Source organism: Argiope bruennichi, chromosome 4 (assembly GCF_947563725.1).
Source record: "Argiope bruennichi chromosome 4, qqArgBrue1.1, whole genome shotgun sequence".
Taxonomy (NCBI): Eukaryota; Metazoa; Arthropoda; class Arachnida; order Araneae; family Araneidae; genus Argiope; species Argiope bruennichi.
Window position 1 is genome coordinate 16564143 of NC_079154.1, and position 19585 is coordinate 16583727.

The window sequence follows — 19585 nt, forward strand, 5'->3', positions numbered from 1 at the left end:
TACTTTTTTTATTTTCGAACAGCAGAAAAGAGAATATTTTATGCCTGACAAGGCAGATCTCTCGAGACATAAAACATGGAACAAAGCTTTCTTTTGTCATATAAAAGGGAACAACGAAAAAACAAAAACAAAAAAAAGATATTTCTGGATGTTGAATTAAAAACAATCCATGGAGTTCCGTAAAGGTGAACAGTTTTATTTGTTACTACAGCGACTAAGTGCAGGATATGGATTTTTTTCTTCCTTTTCCCCTTCCTTTGTTTTATCTTTGAAGAAGAATATATTGTGTCTAGCCTCTCAATCCTTACTGTTTGCTTATGTCAAAGCACTTAATGGAGTTTGACAGTTCAGGCATAGAGTAATTCGTAAGGAGTACCCCGTCGGACACCAGAAGTGTTTCAATAGGAAAATATCTTTTATGAAGTGGTAGACTCGACATTTTCTTTCCAAAAGAAACAACAGCAACAGATAAATCGATACTATTGAGGAAACCAGTTGTTATTGACTATGGTTAGATAAATGTATTCTATTTGTAATTTCAGGTAGAATTTTCTCAGGGAAATGAATTTAATAATGATGAACAGAGAAAAGTTTGGTTTTAATGTATCCAGATATTTAAGAACTTGACAGATATGAAAAATCATAAGAGACTAAATAATTTGCAAAATAAAAAAATAAAAAAATAAAAAATTAGAAATATGTTTACTTATTATATTGTCCATTATTCATGTCCGAACGATTCCAACAGTAACTTTTAAATATCGTACTTGCTATGGCCTTAGACTGATCTCGATTTATACGCTGTCACAAAATTAACGCAAGATGTTTACATAATTCTAAAGTGTTGGCAATCCTATTAAAAAAAAACTTTTGACAGCTGATAGTTTAGGGTTAATAAAAATGGTGAGTTACACGATAGAACAAAGTGTTTTTATTTTTGAAGAATATTTCAGAAATAATGAAAGTTTTGGGCTCATGATCACCTACATCGTGTAATTTAACACCATTGAATTTCGTTTTATGGGGTTATTTGAAGTCAAAGTCTACGCTAATTAGTCCACAAACTCGCGTGCATTGAAGGAGGAAATGCAACGCTGCATCAACGGAATTCAGCCACATTTATGCAAATGGTCATGGAAAATTTCGACAAAAAATACATATGGGCCAGCAAAGCCGTAGAGGCCATTTGTGCTATGTGTTATTCCATACATAACCTTATTCTGAGCACTTTACGATTCAATAAATATATATCCATTTAAAGAAAAATATTGTGTCTTTAATTTAATTCACATATTGCATTAACACGTTGTTTAATTGTGTAACGCTGCATTTTTGTTAACCCTGAACTATCAGCTGTCAAATTGTTTTTTAATAGGGTTGCTAATAGTTCACTGCACGAATGGTGGAAAATTCAAATCTTGTGTTAATTTTGGGACACCCTTTAGAAAAGAAACTGAAATTTAATTGGAGTTTTTATCTTGAATTAAATGTGACTTTTATATCAACAATTTATAATTTTCTATGCTATCTTCATTAATTATGAATTATTTCCAAGAAAATAAAGGAATGCAAAATATAAATGAAAATTAATATATCTTTACATGTAAAGGCAGCAAACAAAGAGTACTATTTTATGTTATATTTCACTCCAACCTTCTATGCACACATATATAGTTTGCTTATCCTAAATTCGATTATCCACATCATTTATGATCTCTCCTAAATCGAAAGGTAAATTAATCTGTGAGTTAATCATCTGTAATCTGTGAGTAAATCATCCTGTATAATTTAATATTATTGGATTTAAATTTGACATTTTGGCAGTATATTCCAATCCTGTCAAGAGCTTATCGAAAACTCTATCAAATTTCAAATATTCGACGTTATATGCAAAGAGATTAAATAAGCCAGACTAAATGAAATTTAAGCATAGCCAATCCATCGCCTTTCTCGGATTTAATTGAGAACTTGATGCCCAAATGGAAGTGGCGATTTTGCATATCATAAGTTAAATTAGAACCATAATATATCTTTACCTGTTTCGGTTGAATATGATGCTGTTGCTTGAATCTCTGTTGAATTGAGAATCAGGATAGATTGGATCAGGATAAATGTGCGAATCACTATTGCTTTTAAGAATAGAGAACTTCATCATTTGCATTCATATTGCACTGTATGCTTGAATATATAAAAGTGTTAAAATATGTATAAAATAATATTTTCCGATTTATAATATTAAATATATCATTAACCGCAAAATTACAAGTGCTGAAGCCGATTTCACCAAGCGCGTACTTACCTTTGAGCATGTGCAAGAAATTCAGCCACCAGGCGAAAGCGGAAGTATAACGGAATTTATTTTTATACGAGTACGCATGAAAGTGAAAATGCGAGCTGCGATAAAATTGTGAATTTTATATGAGTGAATCCTTTTTACTTTTATTTCTGAAGATGAATATTTAGCGATTAAACAAAGGGCAGTCGATAGCCATCTGATAAATGCGATTATTTTTCTATAATACCATTCGTATTTTTGGAATTGTTTAGAATGAACACCTATAACTGTCAGATTTAACTGTTCATCTGTTATTTGTAATTTCTGGTGAACATAAAGGTTATATTTTTTTTTCTTCTTCTTAGAGTCCTGCAAAGTTGGAATATACATTTATAATCATCTTGCATAGCAATAATATACATTCAGTGATTATATACATAGTCACAGTATGTATATTATTACATGTATATTATTACTGAATGTGCCTATTTAATAGTTCAATATGCAATTCGTATTTTAAATTGCAAGATGCAAATATTGGTGACCCTCAAATTTGGATTGAATATCACAGTAAAATGTATCACGTATTAGATTTTCATTGTAAACATATAATGATCAATGCAGTTTCAAATCACTGATCCATTCTTCTGAAAATTGCTAATTCTTTTGAATTCACATGCTGCTGATGATGAGAAATGGGACAGGTCGGAAGCTATTAACGATATTTTATCGAGCATTTCCATCTGCTGCACGCAATTACGAAATCCAATTTCGATGTATACCTGTCGTAATGGAACCGTTTATTGATTCCAAAATTCAGATTCTGCAACAATTGTATCTCATCAGGCAACGTTTAACAAGATGAATGGCTATTTGCATATTAGAATATATCAAAACTCACGTGCTCACATGGACTAGATTAGCATCGTGCATGCACTTGTCGCAAGTTTTGAAACTTGGAGCAGTTTAGAGTGATGTAGGATTGTGAAATAATTATATGCAGCATAATGGCGGAGATTAATGGGAAGGCTAAAGATATAATTTGAGAATTTGCGTGTAAATATAAATTAGTAATACATATTGACTTTTAGGAATTTTATTCGATAAAATGATCACTTACATGATATTCATCTTGAAACAAAAACGGGTATTTAAAAGCTCTTGTAATGTATTTGCTTTCTCCTATACATTGGAGAATTATTTAAAGGAGAATTAATAATTTTAAATTTTTTGTTGAATTAAATGCACACTATTTAACTAAGAAGATAAGTAGCATAATATTTAAAAATATTAATTTTTATTTTTATTTATATTTCATTTAATTATTTATTTTTATTTATATTTCATTTAATTATTTATTTTTATTTATATTTCATTTAATTATTTATTTTTATTTATATTTCATTTAACTATTTATTTTTATTTATATTTCATTTAATTATTTATTTTTATTTATATTTCATTTAATTATTTATTTTTATTTATATTTCATTTAATTATTTATTTTTATTTATATTTCATTTAATTATTTATTTTTAATTTAATTTCATTTGTATTTATACTTTATTTATTTATAATTTTGTTTTATTTATCTATTGATTTTTACCTTTTATTTCATTTTATTTATTTATTTATTTGTTATTCATGTTTGAAATCGGCATTAATTATTTGGTTTTACTGCAAAATTAACCATACTTCTATCAATATATGCAAATAAATGGAAATAACTAGCTATAAATTTTTTAGCTTAAAATGATTTACAAATAATTTTTGAACATTTCAAATAGTCTTATTTGAATTCCTGTTCAGATGATAATATATTTTAGAAAATGAATTCAATGTATTGATACAGATTTTATTCTTTGTCAACCAATGACAGAAATATTAAATTAAACTGCAATTGAGTTCCTTTTGCAAAATATTTGAATCAAAGTAATTATTTTTTAAACATTTTTTCAATAAGTCGGTTTGTGTATATGTATGTGTGTTTGTGCTTTAGAAAAAAATATTTATGATTAAATAAATAAAGATATATATATATATATATATATATATATATATATATATATATATATATATATATATATATATATATATATATATATATATATATATATATATATATATATATATATATATATATATAAGCTTCAAAATCAGGCTTCAGCTATTTATAAACCAGAGATAAAAATTATAGATTTAATAAATATTTTTTAATCTGAGTATTATTTATTCAAACTATTCGTTATGAATTCATTCGATATAAAATTAAAATAAATTTCACATGATTAATCTAGCTTAACAAATAAAAGTTATTCTAATACTTTGCCACCTGATTTAAAATTTCTTAACTGCTAAAATGATTAATCAGTTTCGAATATAGTGATAATGAATGTAAAAGAGATTAATGCATTAAAAACGTTTTAAAAGTAGAGACAAAACTATAAAGGAAATTTAGATTGATTTGATTTTTTTCTCACTATAAAGAACTTCTGTAAGTTTCAACCCATAATTTTAAATGCATTTTTTGAATGTAATAAATATTATGAATATGGTCAAAATCAGAAGTTATCTGATAGCTTCATTTCAAATGGATTTAAAGTGATGTGCATAATAAATGAAAACTACTTGATCTCACAATATATATCGCCAAGTTTCTATATAATACTTGAGATATTTATGAATGATGCCTGGTCATCATCTGTAATGTAACGTTAATAATTAAAGCATAATCGAACAGCAGCTTAAGTAACTGTAAAAGCTTTCCAAATATCAAAAAATTAATGAATTTTTTATTTTTGATATCGTACACATTAAAAATTAAACCATATTCAGTATATAACAAAAATGAAGCGAAACCACTTTACTTCTGGAAGAAAATATCGACTGAAAGTAGTTTAAAAAAACCATGCAATATATAATAAAATTCATTAATAAACATGTTGATAAGATTTCTGCATGCGATTCTATTTAAGTCGAAAATTTCCCCAAAAAATTGTTAAATGATTTTTTTTTACAAAAAGTAGTTTTATTAACTCAAAATATATATGTTCGAAAGCATTTCCTGAATAAATGGTAAAATAAGTGATTTTATATAAAACAATTTGTCTTACTGGTTCATATTGATTAAAATCTTTAAGGAAATGCAATTGCAAAGTATAATAATATAAATGTATAATCTACTTACTAAACACGTTATAAAGATGCGACCTTCTCAATAGTTTTCCTGGCAGAGAATAGAATAAAAGTAATCATGAAACACATAACTCTTAAGCGGAAACACGATATCAGCTTCAAATACTACGATGTCTTCACATAAAAGCAATAACAAGATAAATTACATCCTGTAGGAATAAGCTTGTTATTCATGGGAAGCTTCATTCTAAATATAACGCTCAAATTTACTTCAACGCAATACTTAAGTGATAATAAAATTATCCTTGATAATCATGTGTATGGAAATTTCAAAAGTAGAAATTATTTAATAACAAAAAAGATTACTATTTTAAATACACGCCATTTTTCGTTTTGATAAAAATGAGATACAAATGATTTTAATAAGTAGCGCTATATCGAGAATGCTTTTGAAAGAAATTAGAGAATTTATGTAGGTATGTTAAAGCTAAAAATTATACTGAGCTTTAATTATGACAATATTAAGAACATTTTAAAATAAATAAAGCAGACACTGACGACATTCTTTTTTACAGCTTAAGAAACAAATGCACTATTGACAGCAACAATTTTGATCACTAAACTGAAAAATAAACACGATTTGGACAAAAAAAAATTACGATTGTAACAAATGAGAGGTGGACAAAAGAAGATAGGTTGAAATAATTAATTATGTTCCAAAAAAGAAATATATTGTAAAATGATTGGGAAGTTGAACACAAATTATTAGCAGATCCATTATAATTAAAAATGTTACTGAAATTTATCTCTTTTTATAATAGCAATGGTAACCTTGTGATTTTCTACCTATTGTGTTTTCATAAACTAGCTATAAATGGTATAACAATGTAATTCAACTTTAAATAGTGAAGTTTGTTGCAATGATTGGATTGAAAAAATTTGGTTATTGGTGCTTCTTGTCCATTTAGCATTCTTCGAAAGATCATTTGTTTTTAACTTTTGATTGTCACTTTAAAAATTGAAAGCATCGCAGAAGAATATGTAAGGTAATAAATAGATTATTGAAAGTAATTCGAACATATCCTCATTTTCTAAGTAATTCTTCAGAAAATTATTTCAAAAAAACGAAAGAAAAAATAAACTATGGCGTAGAGATACAAATTCATTATATTTTTAGGAAAAAATGCAGAGAGATTACAGATAGAAATAAATTCTAAAACAATAAATTTATAAAAGTTTTCAAAAATCTATGAATTCTAAGAATAAATTTATAAATTCTTAAGACACAAATATCTTCTTGAAGTAATTGAAATGCTAAAAAAATTCTTCCTTCCAAAATCTGCTATAAATTCAAGCAATCAAAAATTTATGAAATTATCTCTAAATAGCCATGAAATAAAGTGGAATACATATTTAAATGAGAATCTAAAAGAGTAGAAAACACAAATTTTCTCCCTCATAGGAAATATTTATAAGAAACGTTATGTTAAATTTATTTTTAACCACATTTACCTTATTTGCATTTAACTAAGATGCTATTTTCTGTTAGAAAATATTTAAAATTTAAAATATAAAATAATAAAATAAAAATAATTTAAAATAATTTTATAATATTTTTAAAAAAATTATTTATATGCTTTACTGAAAATTGTATCATTTCTTTCTACTTTAAATCACAAAATATTCTGAATATATAAAAAAGAAATAAAAGCTTTAGAGAACGCAATGCAATATCGAACTATGGAATTTATTGTGAATTGATATTCTGTTCTAAATTTATTGCCTTGACTGAAATAAAAATTTCGTTAATTAAATCGATCATTTTGATGCTGTATTTTTTATTTGGAATTACAGAAATAAATTTTAAAAAGAATTTACATTTTCATAAAAATATATATTAAGAATAATACATAAATATTAGTTAAAATTTGCCATAAATTAGTAATTTGTAAAAATTAATTTTAAAAACGAATATTTTTCAAATAAAAGTTTTCATTCATTTTTTACAACATTTAACTTTTCTAAATAAACATTACATATATATTTATAAATTAAATACAAATATTAAATATATTTATAAATTAAATTCTAAAAGAAAATCGTAGTAAAAATAAATTCAGGCTGTAGATAATCAAACATATCTGTTATTATTGATGTCTTCATGCTATAATATTTATTTAAATTATTCACAGTTCCTACATTCCCGAAATTTCACTAGCATGCTGTTAAATATGTTAGAAACTGAAAGTTTGCCAGTGATTTTAAGATCTAAATAAAACTAAAAGCATTTCCCTAACTATGATAACAACGAAAATAAAACATAAATATATTTTTGCAATTAAATACTCCTCTTAGACTGTTTAGTCTTCAGTGTTTGCTTTGCAAATCTTTCTCATTTATCAAAACTAACCAGAGCGCTGAGACATTTATTTTCTTTAGAAACTAAACTTATTTCCCTTAATTAAATTGTTATTTAAGCCTGAAACCCTTTGAATACTGAGATATTTAAACAGAACTGTCATGTTAGGTTTGTTTAGCCTATATATCGATGCCAACGTTAGAAAATTTACATCCATTAAAGAAAACTTGCTCTAGTTTTTGGCCAAAATATATTACTTAAAACAATTGGCGAGGAAACTACCGGATGTAGCTAGAAACAATGTTTATTTAATGGAAACAAATGTTCCTAATCCGAGACCTTAATAGCTTTCCGGAGCAATACTTTAAAAGCAATAAAGAAGTCGTTATAGAACTCCATTTGTCTTCTATGAAACTGTTAAGAATTCCAGAAATATTAATCTTTATTTTATAGCTCAGTTTCAATTTATTTAACTCTTCGTTCAAATTTTAATTCCCCGCTAATATTATTTATTTGCATGCGGGAATGTATTAACTTTTTATTGAACAGGAAATGCATATTAAGAACGGAAACTGAATGAGCATTTTTAATGGTTTATAAATGTCATTAATGATATAAATATTTTATTTCTCAATTTAAGATCAGATCTTTTACTAATCACATCTTCTGGAAATAAATTTATGAATTCTAATTTAATAAAACTTAACAACCTTTATTTTAAAGTATTGATTCGTTAATTGTATTTTTAAGATGCAAGAATCTAATCTAATTGTTCTAGGTCAAATAATAAGAAAGTGAGTCAGAAATATTTAACATATCTGCTATAATTTTAAATTAGCACTTTAAAGAAAACGTGATAGCGAATGCTTCTCTTAGAGTTTTGCAATGAATCCACTATGATAAACTTTGATAAGCCTGTAAATAAATTTTTCTGATTCTATTTAAGAATATCAGTTATCATTTTAACTATAGACTATATGATTTTTTATACAATCATGCCTACATTCTTTGCATTTTAAGACATATTTTTCTGATGCACCATTAAAATTTAATAAATTCAAACTTTCACTTTTAGAATATTTTCAACTTTATATTTAATTTGTAATACTGGTAAATACTGGTTATACTGGTAAAAAAAGAGATTTAATTGATATTTATGGATAACGACTGGTATTTTTTAAAATTTTTTTAGATATGTGTTTCAATAGAATTCAATGTACAATCTTTCATTACCAATACCAGCACATATTACAATTTTTCATCAGCTGTTAGACGTAATTTTGGACTAGATAAAAACTTATCAAGCCTTTATTTTTTTAGTCTGTATTTCGTTCTCTATTTGCTTTTTTAATTTAATTTTCTGGTTTTTATTTATTTTTAAATAACTGTATATATATTAAACTACTGCATATATATTTCTAATTTTTACTTTGTTTATGTATTTTTTTTTTTTTTTTTTGCCAAATTTTTGCTTCATTTATTTCGATTTTGTAATTTATTTCTTGGTCAATTTATATTTGTACTTATTGTTACTTATTTTGTTTCTGCTCATTCTATTGTAGGAGTTTATGCATTGCGTGTTTATGCTGAGGAATGCATATATGTGTCTTTATGCATTTACACCTTTTTGCTGAAGAATTCCAATCATGTATATTTTCGGGCGGCTTAGTTTGTTGGATCAGTCATTTGTCAGTATCAGTGTTTGTTGGATAAAAATATTTGTGCTTCTTTGCTGAATCATAAAAAAGAAGTGAGGATTTTTTTCTTTTGTTTGCTATTTGAGTCGCTGAATAATATTTGTGCGACTTTGTAAAGTTTCTTTTTACTTTTTAATTCATTCTATTACTATGGTATTCAACTATATATATGACAGTAAAATCTTTAGTAGCATATTTAAGAACTGTGGAATTATCATTCGTGACAAATGAGATTGTGGTTTTTATTGATGTTTATTCTTAAAATCACTTATATTTGAATAAATATAACGAATAAAAGGAGATTTAAAAATTTCAAGAAATTTTGATAAAAAACATTAAAGCATATTTACTTGTCACTTGGGATTTAAATAAATATTATTAATACTTACGTGTTTGAGAGATCAATAGAATTTGTGTGATAAATTATTTATGTAGGAATTATTCATTATTTCAATAAAGTTAGTTTTGCTTACATTAAAAAAAAAAAATGTTATGAATGTATTAAATGTTATCTTGAAATGACAAAATCTCTCAGCTTGACTTTTTCCTTCTTTGAGCAACCGAGATTATACTTATGAAAGTTATCATTGAAATGGAAGATGGTAAATTCTTAATTGAAAAGACTGAAAAAACAAAAGTAAGAGAGCCATAATTTAGAATTCAATTACTGCAAGACCAGACATTTGTTCTCTTATATGCATTTGTTCAGTAAAATTTGTAACCAATTGAAAATGTCTTACGTTTAATTTATTTTAACAATTTATTAAATATTGTATTTAATTTCAGAAAGTTATATAAAACACGAATTGTTTGTTATGATTTATCATATAATGGATGGATTTGTTATATAATGCATAAAAATGTGATTTTACTTTCTAAACCTTTTTAAAATAAAATCAAGGACTTTACATTAAAGTATCATGAATCTAAACATACTTTATATGAGAAGCTGAGTAAAAACGCCCGTAACCATGATGCTTCCCATTTAGCGTATATTTTTTCAAAAATAGAATTTGATTAAATATTCATACATATATAACAATACAAGCTATGAATATTTCACAAGTAATATTCTCTTCAAAAGAAACTTGAGTTAACTTTTGCGCCTTGCAGCATAAAACATTTATCAAACCTCTAAGTTCATTAACTCTCTTTATAAGGAACATGATCTCTTTTTTTATTTTACTTATATATTTTTCCTCCTTTTTTTAGTCTCCTCTTTTACCTATTTTCTTTTTGTGCTCTCATATCATTTTGGAAGATAAAAAAGCAGAAAGGCGAAAGTTTCTGTTAAAGATTCACCCTGTCTTCTATAACAATTCGAGTGAATATTTTTTTTCTAAAATTAATTAAAACCCTATCGATTGAAATTCAATTTGCCATTTTTTTTTATCTCCTATTATCCAAATCGGTTTTATCGATTTCTTACGAATTTGCTTATCGAATAGTTTTTTTCTTTCCTATTTAAAGATTTTTTCATATACTTCTATGAGACTTGTATTCCTAATTCATTAATGAATTATTTGTTCATTAGTTAAGTCAATTAATGATGTATCATTTTTTTAAAAAATAAGATAAAGTTTAGAAATTTTTTTTAAATACCTATTAATATCGCTTATTACATTGCATTCAAATATATAAAGCTGTATGCAAAAAAAAAAAAAAAAAAAATCAAACATTTACATTTGTTTGAAAAAAACTAAAAATAATTTATTAAAAACATATATGGAAGTTTAATTGTTTAGTTCTAAGAACTAAAATTTCATAAAACTATTTGAATTTTTTAAGTGATAATTTTCAAATAAATAAATTTTTGTTGATTTTTAAATAATTATGTACAAAGCTTACAATTTTAAGCGTATTAAAACTAATGATTAGTCTTAGTGATGTATTGAATTATTGCCAACAGACTCAATTTATATGAGGAATTTATATAATATAGTTGAAAAAAAGTTCATCTTACGCATGATTTGAAATATAAATCAAATCTCTTTCCATTATTTTACTGTCCTATTTAATATGAATGGTTTTAAATTATTTACAAACTGCAGTAAATATAAATAAATTTTGAAAATATGTTCATTTTCCATGTTTGTATAATTATATTAATAAGAATAAAAAAATAGTTTCAATAATATTCTGTATTATTTCTTTATATTTCCAACTATACAACAAATATACAAACATTTATTAATATATGTGGCATTTAATGGTTCTTCGAATACTTAAATAAATCTTATTATCGTCACAATGGAGTTAAATCATTACTTATGGAAATATAATTCATTATGCATTTTTGTTTATAATTATTTTTATTCAAAATCGCCTAGATGATTATTTTTTATGTAATACAATAATAAATAATATGTGATAAATCAATAAAACATACGTGAAATGTGATTCAACAGCTGTTGATCTAAGATTAAAAATTCGTTCTTCTATTCAGATTAGATGATAAGATCTTATTTGTAAAGTTTTGGTTTTGAAAAGAAGATGCATGATAAAAATACATATAATAGATATGTAATACAACGTTCAATTTTAAAAAAATCGTGAAATGTGATTCAACAGCTCTTGATTTAGGATCAAAGATTCTTTTTTTACACAAATTAGATCATAAAATCTTATTTTTCAAGATTTTGTTAAGAAAAGAAGATGGGTCGTAAAAATACATTTAATAGACAAATCCACAGAATGTAAATTCAATGGTAACAAAAACTGATTCGCACAAAAATTTAAAGCGTCCTATAAATAGAAAATAAATATACTTTATATGGACAAAACATTTGCAATTCAGTCTCAAAGAGAAAGACACATACCTTTCATGCCCTATTTCCGAATCGTTGTTTAGCCATGCAAATGCTAAATTTATATTCATTTCTCCCTAGAATTTTAGCTGAATGCGCCATTTTGACAAATCCCAATTTCCCATTTCGTAGACCATTTCCGTTTATACGAAACATTTGTAACCACTTGTCGCGGGCTGCTGAGCATATATAATAACGCTGCCGCCACGGGATTGGATATATCTTGATAGATATTGCTTAGTGAAATAAATCAATGTCTTTCCTCTGTACATATTCAGAGCAGCAGAAATTGTGATGAATGGCTTGGTTACATGGTGAAAGTTTTCTATTAAAGATGTGAGCATGGCGCTTTTATGGTAATTTATCATTCATATATATGACTTCCCCATTTGCAATCTCCAGGAGGCACAAATCACTTCCTTATTGGGGATACGCTTCAGGTAAAATAGCCAAAAATAGATCCCGAAGCCTGGCAAGGAGATGTTGACATCATAAGCGAGGATAATAGGCCATGGAAAAGCTGTTACCATTTTTTATGTACGTTCTATGCATGCTACTAGAAAAATATGCCAATCTAGAGGACACTGTAAGAGACAATAAAAAGTTATGTTATAGAAGTTACCAGAAGAATTACAACGTCAGCTTTTGTGAGAATAGTAACGCCTACAACAATCTTTTCTGAGTGAAGTTAGAATAATTATTAGTGATACAAGTAATGGATTGATTTTGCTTATATGTTTGCAAATAATATGCGTATGTTGCGTATGCGGATATAATATGCGTATGCGTATGCCCATTGCGGTTGGTACGACCCGAACATTAAATGATAACACCAAAAATGCATGTTCTCTCTTCTTTCAAAAAATTATATATTGTTTATATCATTTTGAGATAAATAAAAAATTACTTTTAATGCAATACATATTTAAATTTAAAGATTATATATCTAAAATAAGAAATGAATTAGAAAACATTGCTTTAAATCTTAACTTATTTATATTTTGTATCTGAAAAAAAAATAAGATACATTGCGGTCGGTACCATCCGAATATTAAATAACACCAAAAATACGTGTTGTCTCTTTTTTTCAATTATATTGTTTTGAAATAAGTAAAAAAAATATTTTTATGTAATAAATTTGATATAGCCAAAAATAATGCAATATGTATATATATATATATAAATATAAAGCTTATATAACTAAAATAAGAGAATGAATAAGTTGTCACTTAAATCTTATCTGCTTTTTGATTGATTTTGTATTTGAACAAACATATGATACATGGAACTTGAATTATATCCCAGATAGTGCAGCCATTTACGGAAGACTTCAGACTGTTTATTTTATAAAGAAAATTTAACTCTAAAGATAAATATATTTACATGGTATTTCCGTTATATTAAGTGGCGATCAAATTATTTTGCGTTATTTGTCTTAATACACCAAATTAACTCACACTTTCTTAGAAAAAAAAATAATTTTTGACAAAAGTAATATAAAACTGAGCATCAAGTGGAGAAAAATAAATCCTTGTTTAAATTTAAAATCATTCATTGCATATAATGCTGCTAGAAGGAAAAAATTAAAATTCCGAAAAAAATATGAAATAAAGAAAGGGAATACAATACATTCGCTCTTTATGTTTCATTCATACATTCATTCTTTTCTCAAGAACTTACTTATAAAGGGAACCAAAAGCCATCAACCTGAAAGGAAGGATGTGCTTCAAACTTTACGTATCATTGCATTTTATCATTTCATCGAATTAGGTAATGGAAAGGAAATGATCTGAATTATTCTTTGGTTATCATTTGAATTTCGGTCATCAACACGTTCCTATTCATTTGCCAAAGTGCTTTCTTCAACAGAATTAAATTTCATTTCATTTAAATTATATGAAATTGTTTTTACGATTCACTTCTAATAACCGGATTATAAATGTATGAAAATGTTCTTTGATAAGTATTAAATAATAATATGAATGCCTTTACAGTATTCATTCATTTAATTGTATTAAATAACTATTATATAAAATATTAAAACATAATTCAAAGGTTGATAATTCAAATGCATTTATAAAGAATTAATTTGAGTTAAATAATTTAAATTAAATTTTTAATTAATGTAAATTCTCTCACTTTTTTGGAAGTAATCATTCAATCATCATAACTGTAGCCATTATATTATACCGATTCATATTTTGTGTGGCTGAGATAAACCTAGTCTGCTTATTTGATATTTACTGAGAATTAAAAAAAAATCTTCTTTGTGTTTGACATTCTGAGGAAAAATAAGATATTTTTCTTCTTCTAGGAAGCAAAGAACAGGGATATTTACTTCAACTTATAACAGGAATACAATATCTCATACACTGAAAAAGAATATTTAAGGGGAGTTTGTCATTTTGATGAACTCCCTCATAACTTCTATTAATATTAGAGAATTTCTAGAGAAAATTCTAGTAAACAGAACTTAGAAAATATAAATTCCATTGGATTTCTTTTAAACTCATCGGATATTAAGTGAATTTTGTTTTATTGATGAGCAGGAACTCTAAATTTATGACTCAAAGCTAACTTCAATCGGGAAAATAGACTCTTCTTTAACAAAAGAATGCACCCAATTAACAACTGAGATGGTTAGTCTAAGTTTTATCAGCAGGATTAAATTCGAGAACTTCCCACAACATACGAATATTTCATAAAGAAAAAAACAAATGTAAATATGAAAATTTTATGAAAAATTTTTTGGACGAAACTTATAAAATATTAATATTAAATGACGTATTTAGTTAGAATGCATTCATTTTCCACAACATCTTTTATATATGATTGTCATTTACATCCAGTGATACTATTTGAATTATAAACTATTTATCTTCATATACTTGTATGTATTTTTATTTACGTAACGTAAAGCATAAATTTTCTTATTAATAGTATCAAATATGATTTTGAAAAGGTTTATATTGTATACTTTAAAATGCTTACAAAAATATTCATTAGAAATTTAATATGTAAATATTGAGCATTTAAGATCGAAATGTTCCTTTATCATAATTAATAAAAGCAATGATATTTAAACGAAGAATGCAAACCTTGAGATAAATCTTTAAGGAAAAAAATGACGTTACAACGTTTGCAATGTTTCATATTTTTTTCTGGCCCAAACTATTTTATAACATCAATAACAGATTTTTCTTCTCATGAATTTTAATTTCACAAGGAAAGCAAATCATTGAAATTACATAAATGAATTTTATAGAAATATCTTTTTTTAAATGCATTACGATATATTTTTAAATGATAATGCAAAAATTAAATTCCTTAATTGATATCATAAATGCATTTGCCATGTGTTCCAAGTACTTAGCATTTTTTATTTCAAAATGTTAATTTTATTTTCCATTAAAAACATATACAGAAGTAAAATAGAAAGGAAGTTTTAAATTATTTATCTCAAATCATGGAAAAAAAGGTGAAATGACAAAATAATGATTTGCTTGTGAAGTACAATTCTCTTCTTTAATTTCGAACTTTATCTTTTTCTTTATCTCAAAAAAATGACTTCTTCCATGCTCTCATTTTATTTTGTTTTGTTCTGCAAACTGAAATCACTCGATAGGATTACACGGAACAGTAATTGAATTTCTTTCTCTTTTTATCCCACTTCATTTCCACCCTGAAGCGCCTGAAAGCGCATTTCTATTTTACTTTAATTGGATCGACAACCTGGTATTTAACTTTAAAATTTTGTTTAAGGCTGACAAATACACTAGTTGAAAGACTGCAAAAAGCAACAATTTCCCAAGGCTTCAAGCTAATATTGACTGTTTGAACTACAGTAAGCAATTGAAGAAAATAGAAAATGTGTAAGGAAACATTTCGAAATCATTTTTTGTAGTTTCTTAGTAATTTACAGAGTCGTGATATAATTCTTAAATAATATTTTTTATGAATTATTCTTTTTGATATATTTATTAATGAAATCAATTTTAGTTTTATTAACGATAAAGAAGTTTGTTTTAAAAAAGTAATCATTAGAAAACTCTATTTTCGTCACTGAAAACGTTAAGAAAATAAAAATGTCTATGCTAAATTCACTGCATCTCTTGCTTCTTTTATTTTCGTAGAAATAGATTTATTCGAAAATAATAAACCTGAAATTATATTGTATAGCAAAGATTTATCCTTTCTGTCTTGGGAATTATTTAATGCTGCATGATTCAGAAAATAACAAAAGAATAAACATTTGTTGAAAGCAAATGAACACATCTAAAAATTCAATTTATCATGTACTAATATAACGATGCCATCATATTGAAAAAAAATGTAAAACAGAGATAACACTTTTAGTCTGCATGTTTATTAAACATACATTTATGTTCATTTTCATAAAATATTTTATCTAGAAATCTTTTCTCAGTGAAGCAAATTTTTTACATTTAGATATTTTTACATTAGAATTTTATTACACTTAGAGTAATAATTATATTATATATAATTCTAAAAAGAATAGATTAATTTATATTAAACAAGTAATTTTTAAGATTAGTTTTATTAGCAACAAATCTCATTGCATTGATAAAAATCTTGAAAAGGCAAAAGATTTGTTAAAGTAATTTTTAAAAGAAAGAAATAAGTTCTAAAAGTTATATAAGAAAATTTTAAAACTTTTATCAGTTGGGAAAATGCATTAAATAATTCTAATAAATCATCTTAGTCAAATAATGTTAGTTCTGTTCCTTTATAAGTTTAACGAATGTTGTTTAATGCGTTATACTTCATAATAGAATCATGTATTTAAAAAAAAATTAGAATAGACAACTAAAAAAAATTACTTTATACACTTTACTATTGTTAATTTCAATATTAATACTTATTATTAGTTTTAATATTTTAAAATCAGTCTCCTGTTATCTCAAATTTAATTTGCATTATTACTGTTTAATTCTAAGCGCTATTGTTAAATATAATAAATTTCTAATGCTAATTAATTAATATAGTTTTAAATTATAAAATTTCACTTTTTGCACAAGTATCAGTTTGTAGAATTTCACCATTCCTGTTTTTTTTTAATTTTTTTTTATAATTTCATATTTATTTTAAAATAGATTATAAAAAATAATCATTATAAATGTTATGATAAATTAATGCTTTTGTTGAACTGTTATTTCACAACAGTTTATGAAATTATTTTTATCATGAAATTATTAATACTTATTAATATTTTTCATCTTAGTAGAAACAGAACCTGACAGCAAATACACAATGCTGTTCAAGAATGATAAATTAGTTTTAAATATTATAAAGTATGCATTATTCTGGAAATTTTGAAAGCATTTACGAGAAATAAGGTAAACAAAAACCATAAGTGGTAAGAGAAATTTTCTAAGACAACTGCACATGTCCTTGGTCGATAAATTAAACATCCATCATCTGCACAAATCTCACCCTTCAAGGACAAAACTGAAAGGAAATTTGGTGGTGGAAAATCTGCAGCATTTTGTTAGCATGAATTATTTTTATTTCCTTTTATTTCACAAAGTCTTTTAAAGTATTTTAGACTTAAATATTTATTTTCCCTTTCTCAAATATTTCCCTAATTCTTTAGTCCACGATTACTTTAGTTACTTAATTATATTTAAATAATTTTCCTAAACAACTCTAAGAATAATGAAAAATATTTTTTTGTGTGAATTTCCTATGCAGTCAGGAAAAAAATGTACTTCTGTGAGAATTAAAATTATTTTCATAACAGGAGAAAATTATTTTTATTGATATAATTATAAAAAGTTCTGAAAATTTTAAAAGCTAAATGATATATATTAATAAACTAATTTTATAGTAGTTATGTAAGTAGTAATGCTTTATGTTAATATCATTAGATTAGCAAATATCTAAACGACAAAAACATATTTTATACATTTCGTATATAGATTCAAAATAATGTTGTTACTTTTTTATAACCAAGTGCTGTTGTTTGCTTATTCAGTTTGAATTTGAAAATGATATCTAAATATTACTAGGATGCCATATATTATGTAATATATTTCAATATATGGCGTCATATGACTGTCATATATTTTTTAATTGCATTACTTCCATAAAAACTTTATTTTTCCAAAGGAAAAATCTTAAAGCTCTGCTAAATCTTTAAAACTGTTTATCGGATATTTAGAATATATACAATATATGTTATAAATGATTATTTCAATAAAGTAGTTCGGTTTCTCTATTTATTTCCTGAAAGGTATAAAGGATGTATTGCCATTTAATTGTTTTAGATACAGATACTCATTTAATTTAATTGACTTCACTTCTCATATATTTTGATCCTATGTTAAATTTTTTTTTAATGAAAATTAACTAGAAATGTTTAAAAAACATTGATAAGTCATTGATAATTGAGTTAAAGAATTAAGCTGAATTTTAACAGGTTACACGGACTTGAAAATGTGTTAAAAACTTAACCGTTTTATGTATGCGCAAAGGTTATGTATGTGCAAGGTTATGTGTTAACGTGTTAAGTGTTTAAAATTTACTTTACGAATTTTACAGTCCGTTAGCCACACACAATTTATAAAGTAATTGACAATTATATAGTTAATGATAGAAAAACGCAATTTAGGATATTATTTCAAAGGTTTTGTTTTTTCTTTTTATAACAGCTATATCATAAATTTGTTTTTCAGAAAATATGTCACCTAAGTAATTACATAAACATAACCAATCGTAACCATTAACACATTAATTCGTAATTAATTATCCTGAGTTTAATTATATTTCTGAGAGTTTGTTATATTTCTGAAATGTAAAGCAATTTAAGAATGAAGGCAATAATCATTATGGCAACTTAAATTGTTTTCAATTAATAAGTTTTCTGTCGTTTCCGAATTATTTTATTAAATTAAGTTTCTGACTCGATATATTATTCACTTAAGTATCATCATTAATTTTATATTATACACTCAAGAATGCAAATGATTTTCATTTTATCATAAACAAGAAGAAAAAGTTGTTTCATCCATTATTTTTTCTTTTATATTTCTATCGAGAATTTTTCATAATCGAGTTTTTGAAGCATTATTTTTTCTTAATTTTATTTTTACTGATGAAAAATGAATAATCAATAGCTTTGATAATGGTTATTGAATGATGTTAAACGTAAAATTTGTTTAAGACTAATTATCTTCCTCCTAAGAAAAACATTTTTACGCATGTAAGGAAAAGTAGTTTGAAGAAAAAAAAGCTTTTTTTTAGAAAAAAAATTATAAAATTATCTAAACAGAAAAGAAATAAAAAGAAGAGG

General features: G+C 25.0%; 1 protein-coding gene across 5 annotated transcripts in view; it reads right to left on the reverse strand.

Annotated features, from left to right (window-relative positions):
• Positions 1–19585, reverse strand: part of LOC129966848 (prolactin-releasing peptide receptor-like) — a 207805-nt gene that overhangs the window by 85038 nt on the left and 103182 nt on the right. The window contains exons 1-2 of one of the 5 annotated variants that reach the window (XM_056081438.1): positions 5463–5526; positions 2037–2129 (exon numbers count right to left, since the gene is read on the reverse strand). The exons of 2 other annotated variants lie outside the window; for them this stretch is intronic. The gene's annotated coding sequence lies outside the window, so the exon portion shown is untranslated. Of the gene's footprint in view, positions 1–2036; positions 2179–5462; positions 5527–19585 lie in introns of those variants that run through there. 2 more of the 5 variants (XM_056081439.1, XM_056081437.1) reach the window with 2 other exon arrangements.